The sequence below is a fragment of the Apium graveolens genome, chromosome 7 (assembly GCF_009905375.1).
Source record: "Apium graveolens cultivar Ventura chromosome 7, ASM990537v1, whole genome shotgun sequence".
Lineage (NCBI taxonomy): Eukaryota > Viridiplantae > Streptophyta > Magnoliopsida > Apiales > Apiaceae > Apium > Apium graveolens.
In genome coordinates this window covers 170344344-170351632 of record NC_133653.1, presented here as the reverse complement: position 1 = coordinate 170351632, position 7289 = coordinate 170344344, and positions in this window count along the sequence as shown.

Here is a 7289-nt window from a genome sequence, read left to right as displayed (position 1 = left end):
TTTGTTCCAACTTAGAAATAGGGAGATTTGACTATGTCATGGGTAGACCCTCATTAGGCCCTATTGGGCCTTAGTTAGAGGGAGTGTCAGAGAAGTTTTTCCAACCATATTTCATAGGATATGAGTTAGAACCATGTGTCACAAGTTAATTCTAGTCAGGGCGTTTTCTGCCCAGAAAAACAGGGGAACCTTGGACTTTTAGCTTAGGCCCAAGAAGGCCCAATCCAGGCCCTTGAGCCACATCAAGTTTGGGAGATGCCCTAAATTCAGGAGAGTCTTGTGTTTTGAAGGAAAACCTATAGTTTAAGGGTGTCTAATGCACTCAAGAAACCATAGATGTCATTCTGAAATTTGCACTAGTGAGCACTTTCACTTATCACATAGTTTTAGAACACTTAGGAGTGAGATTTAGGTTGACCACCATAGTTGTAAGATAGTATAAGGTCATTAGAGCAAAAGGCCCAAGTGAGGGTCAATAGGTCTTGGATAGTTTAGTAAAGGCACATCGAGTTAGGAAGCCAAAATTTGAAGACTTTGTCTAGTTTAGCGACCAAGTGACTTAAGTTGTGAGTCGAGATCATCCAAGCCTAGTGTTGTATTGTGGTGTATATGGTGTTATTTGGTATTAATATATGATATGTGATGACGTGGCTATGTGTGTGCAATTATAATTTAAAGGTGAATATAAATTAAGTGCATATAGGCCTAAGTGTCATCCCTGTTTAAATTCGAGTTGTAAATATGTTAAGATGATGAGAATATATTATAATGAGGATTATTATTATTATTATTATTTTTTATGTAGGATCTCGAGACGAGGGTAAACTTGCCATAAAGGTCGAGTGAAGCTTCCAGTTGCTCCTACCAGTCAGACCAGATCAGCCTTTCTCAAGGCAAGTGATTCAACCTGTCTTTCGTATTCACAGTAAATAGTTCATATATATCGATGCAACTATCCTGAGTCATTTTGATATATTTAAATCAAGCATATCTTATGTTCATCTTTGAATAATATAAAAATGCCATGAACCCTCGAGTACGTATTGCAAGTAGTTCAAAAGTTATATCATGATAGTATATTAAAGTAATTTGAATGCCATGATAAAAGAAAGGGTAGTTATAACTCTTGGTTAATTCTCTTGATTAACATGCTGATGATTCCTAAGTATTGATATCTCATCCTGATACTTGAATCCCTATAGAAACTTACCTTAATTCCTGAAAGCCAGATATTTATCAAAGTGATTCCTCATTGATTGATACCCCTCTTTCTTATCCTAAAGCTTAACAATTCTGATATATCCTAAGCTAAAGATCATTTCTTCATACCTTAACACCCTTAGTATTCATGAATCTTATCTTCTTGATGATCCAACACATGTACCTTGACGAGAAACCATTGCTTTAAGCCCAGTTTGGCATTACCCCTTCATATTATCCATTAGCCTCACTAAATTTCCTTGTCCAAGTTTTGACATATGAAAACCTTTTAGTTACCCTAATGGAGTAAAGTTTTTTGAATCATGGCCCTGAGATTTAGTACCATATTTCCCGTGTTTCGAGTTGATCTATAGTCCCTTGATAAAAATGTTTACTGTTAAAAGAGATTTTCTTATAATTCGGCATCAGTTTTTGAAATAAATAAAATGTGGGTTTTCAGTCCCAAAGGGGGATAAATGTTTTCTTTGAATAGTGGATCTGGACTGAGACACGAGTCCTTTCCACACTTATATTAGGCTTAAAAGTTGCCTAGGGATTCCCATTAATGTTCTAGAACCCAGCGAGGTTCGGGATTACTTCGCGGCTGATCACCGGCTGTAATCCGTAGCGTCATAAAATGATTTTGATTAAGATATGGTTTTGAAATTGTTTTGATACAAGCAAAATGATGCCATCACCCAAAGTTTTATCTTTCGTTATCATTGGTTATGTCTTCCCATTGTCATTCTCTAATGTATATCTCGATTTATGTTTTGTATCATACTGTTTAGCACTTGTTGAGCATTTGGCTCACTCCTTGCTTTATTCTGATATTACACCTAGCAGCTATGGTCAGATTCAAGCAGACAGCCCGTAAGACCTGTGATGCTGATGCTTATGTTCGAGCTCAGGTAGAATAAGAGATAGTAGTTTTGTTTGAGGACTCGATATTTAAAATCAGCTGTAATAGATGGTAGTGTTGGGCTGTTCCAAACTTTAAACTGTAAGATCTTGGATTTGGTTATGTTTATTTATTTTTAAATAATGTAATAGTTATATTTAATTTTGCTGGTTAAGTTGGGGGGCGTGACAATTTGATTGTAGTATACATTATATTCAACCCCCTTCTACAGTGTTTGTGACCTAACACCTTGGACTTCAAGTTAATCAAAGAAGTGATGGTATCTTCATCAGCCAAACTAAATATGTCAAGGGTCTATTGAAAAAGTATGGAATGGTTGATTGTTCACATGCATCTACACCTATATCTACTGCAACAAAGTTGGATGAAGATAAGAAGGGCAAGAGTGTAGATATTTCAAGATATAGAGGGATGATTGGATCATTGCTTTATTTAACAGCAAGTAGATGAGACATCATGTTTGCAACATATCTATGTGCAAGACTTTAAGCCAATCCAAAAGAATCACATTTCATGGCTATAAAGAGGATTTTCAGATACTTGAAGGGAACTCTAAACTTTAGATTATAGTATCCTAAGGGAACTGGTTTTGAAGCTGTTGGTTACATAGATGCAGATTTTGATGGGTGCAGGGTTGACAGAAAGAGTACCAGGGAAAGCTGTCAATTCCTTGGACAAAGACTTGTATCCTGGTATAGCAAGAAACAACAATCTGTATCAACTTCTACATCTGAAGTTGAATACATAGCTGCAAGAAGTTATTGTGCTCAAGTGCTTTGGATTAGAAATCAGCTAATGGATTATGGCCTAGTGTTACACAAAATTCCTATTATGTGTGATAATACTAGTGCTATATCTATAGTAGCTAATCCAGTTAATCACTCCAGTGTATCTATAGTAGCTAATCTAGTTAATCTATAGTAGTTAATCCAGTTAGGTACCATTTTATTAGATAATATGCTACAAATGGTACCATTGAGCTCATTTTTGTACCAACAGAAAAATAATTGGCTGACATTTTTACTAAATCTTTGGATGAAGAAACTTTCACTAGACTTGTAGGTGAAATTGGTATGCTTAATTATTCATCCTAAGGTAAGAACTTAGCTAATGTTTTGCAGAAGATTAATCTCCAGTAAATGTCACGCCCCCAACTTGACAATACATTTTATACAAATTATTACAATAGTTAACAAAAGATAGCAAACACAACCAAATCCAAGATCTTACAGTTTAGGGTTTGGAACAGCCCAACACTATAAACTATTACAACCTGATTTTTAATATAGAGTCCTCACACAAAACTATTTCATATTCTACCTGAGCTCGAACATACGCATCGACATCACAAGTCTTACGTGTTGTCTTTTTGAATCTAACCATAGCTGCTAGCTGTAATATTAGGGTGAAAACAAGTAGTTAGCCAAATGCTCAACAAGTGCTGTACAATAAAACGAGATAAAAATATAATAATATGAAGATAGAGCTAATAATTATAAGAGATGGACTGTTGGGTGATGGCATCATTTGTTTGTATCAAAACATTTCCAAAATCATTTCTTAATCAAAAACCATTCTATGACACTACGGATTAGAGCCGATGATCAGCCGCGAAGTAATCCCGAACCTCGCTGGGTTCTAAAACATTAATGGGATCCCTAGGCAACTTTTAAGCCTACAATTTAAGTGCGGAAAAGACTTGCGTCTCAGTCCAGATCCACTATTTAAAAAAATCATTTGTCCCCCTTTGGGACTGAAAATCCACATTTTTATCATTTCAAAAACTGATTCCAATTATCAATTAATTTCTTAAATAGTAAACATCTTTATCAAGGGTTATAAATCCACTTTGAAACACTGGGAATATATCCACTAGGGCCATGATCCACTAGACTTTACTCTATCAGGGTAATTGAAAGGTTTCTATTTACAAGGACTTTGACAAGGAGATTTAGTAAGGCTATTGAATAATATGAAGAAGTGATGCCAGACTAGGCTTAAAGCAATGGTTTCAAATAAGGTATAGGTATTAAAATATCAAAAAAATAAACATCACTGGTTTCAGGTATGATATAGGTATTAAAAGACAAAGAAAGTGATCATCAGCTCAAGGTATAATTGGGTATCACACTAAGGGGTAATGATAGGGTTATCAAACAATCATTAACAATCTTTAAGGAATGACTGGCTTTTAGGCTTCAAGCTGAGTTTATTGGGTATAACTTACACAGGGTTCAACATCACAATTACTTTGGTATACTAGCATAATATGACATTTTGATCTACTTGCATAACAATCTTCAAATAAGGTTAAATTACTTGCAATAGACAATTGAGGGTTCATGGTATTTCTATATAATACGAAGATAGATTTGAAAACCACTTGGTTCACGTATATCAAGGTAAATCAGAATACTCGCATCATATATAGGAACTAGTTATCACACACTTGCAGTGTAAACAAAAAAATGCAGGTTGAACCACTTGCCTTGAAAAAGGCTGGACTGGACTGGCAGGTAAGGGAAATTTGAAGCTTTACTCGACCTTTATGGAAAGTTTACCCTCGTCTCGATATCTTACACAAATAATAATAACCTTATTATAATATATTCTCACCAACTCAACCTATTTGCAAATCGAAATTAAACACAATGGCACTTAGGCCTATATACACGCAATTTATAATCGCCTTATAACGTAATAGTACACATAGCCACATATGCTCATATATCATATTTAAGTACCAAATAATATCACACACGCCATATTGCAACATTAGGCTTGGATAATCTCACTCCACATACTTAAGTCACTTGGTCGATAAACTAGACAAAATCTCCAAATTTTGGCTTCCTACTCGAAGTGCCTTTACTAAACCATCCAATTCCTATTGACCCTAACCTGGGCTTTGCACTCTATTGACTTTATGCTATCTTGGAACTATGGTGGTAAACCTAGGCCTTACTCATAAGTGCTCTAAAATTATGTGGTAAGTGAAGGTGCTGATTATGGTAAATTTCAGATTGACATCTAAGATTTCTTGAGAGCATTTGGAACTCTTACACTTCAAATTTTCCTTCAAAACTTCTACACTAGACTCTTCTGATCATAAGGCAACTCCCAAACTTAATGTGGCTCAAGGGCCTAGCTTGGGCCTCTCTAGGCCTAAGCTTAAAATCCATGATTCCCCTTTTTTCCAGGGCAGAAAAGGTCCTGACTTGAACTAACTTATGACACATTATTCTAACTCAAATCCTATGAAATATGGATGGAAAAACTCCTCTGACATTCCCTCTAACTAAAACCCAACAGGTCCTAATGAGGGCCTACCTATGACATGGTCAAAACTTCCCATTTCTAAGTTACAACAAAACTGTCCTCTGCTGGACAGATTTGGTGTTTCCACTCGTGAACTTAACCAAACGTCTTACAAACCTCCAACAAACACCTAAAACATATTTTATACTCCTAGTGATAGCTTCGGGTGGCTTGGGCCTCAAAGTTGACAACAATGACAAGGTCAAATCTCACTCTAAACCTCAGGGTACCAAACTGATTTTCTGCAGAAACTAATACTCTCCTTTCACCAAGGTTCTTACTTAACAAACCCAACCAACAACAACCAAAAACCCAAACCAAACCTTAACTAAGGTGTTCTACTGAACTAACTCCCTTACACTCAAAATAAGCTTAGTGGAGATCATCCTTACCTAAGGTGCAACATAGCAAAATAAAAGTTAACACATTACACAAATTACAAGTCATCAAGTTTTTGAAAACGACAAGTTATATCTTCTTTATAAATATATACGAATTAACATCACATAACAAGAAGAACAAATCAAGATTAATAGCTTAACCCTACTGAAATTAAGGCTTACTAACAAAATCAATCCAAATGATCAAAAACTTTTGAAAATCATGAGTGGTTTACATGCATGCATGCCTTCGAATATTCAAACCAAAACAATATGGTTTCCAAAATTAATTTTATCATAAAATCAACATGCAAGCCTAGCATAAGATATAACTAAATGATCACTTAGCATGCAAAGGGTTTTATCAAGTTTTTGCTACAAAATTCATGTTATCACCACCAAAAACATATAAGAATGAAACAAGGCAACAAAACAACCTCAAGAACCATTCATTCGGCTCCATCAAGGTCATGGCCGAATGAAATGAAGAGGAAATGACCATTAAAATCAAGAGCCTCATTTTCATGACTTGGCATTTCACCGTCCCTTGTAGTTCCCTCGAAATACAACCTTAAATCCATGAGAATCAAGATTGTACTTTGAGTTCCAACTAAAACTTTGACATGAAAATTCAAAACTTAAACTTTTCACTCAAAACTCTTTGGATTATATATGATCAATATATAGGAAGTAACATTTACTTGAATGGGAGATAGAAATTTGAATGAAAAATGAAAGAAAAGAGGGGGTGGGGCTCGGCCAAAAGAGCCGAGAGGGAGGAGGGCCGAGAGGGGAGGGAGGAGAAAGGAAGGTGGTGGAATGGTGGAGTGAAAGTGGAGTGATCATCACACTTGCTTGGTTTTTATGCTTTTGATTTGACCAAAAGTGAGTGGATTTAGGAAATGGCAAGAGTAATCTTCTAGCTAAAGTTAGGTAGATTTGCATGAAAGGACAAAGTGGTAACTTGGCTAGTAGAATGAAAGTGAGTGGGGTTGGAAATACCTTCTTTGCCCCTTAGTTGAATGGAAGAGTATTTGCATGCAAGGGTAATCATGTATATTTATAATTACTAAGCAACTAATTTTCAAAGATTTATTTTTTGAAAATAAAATAAAAGTTCAAAAATTATAAAATTTATACCATAAAATAACTTGGATTTTAAGAAATTTTATGAGATCACTTTTGAAATTTGTGAATGAAATAATTTTTAAAATAAAATTTTCCAAGGTATAGAATATTCCTTATAAATCAAAAATAAGGGCAATTAATAAAACTCTTGCTTTGAAAAATTTATGTTCTACATAAAGCAATTTATAATACAGAAATTTCCATTCACACAAACGTACAATCATTAAGTATATTTATAATCGGCTCTAATATTATACAAAGTTCACAAATAATATTACACAAAATGCCAATCATAACATCCTCTCCCCCTTAAAGGATTCTGTCCCCAGAATTTAAGAGAA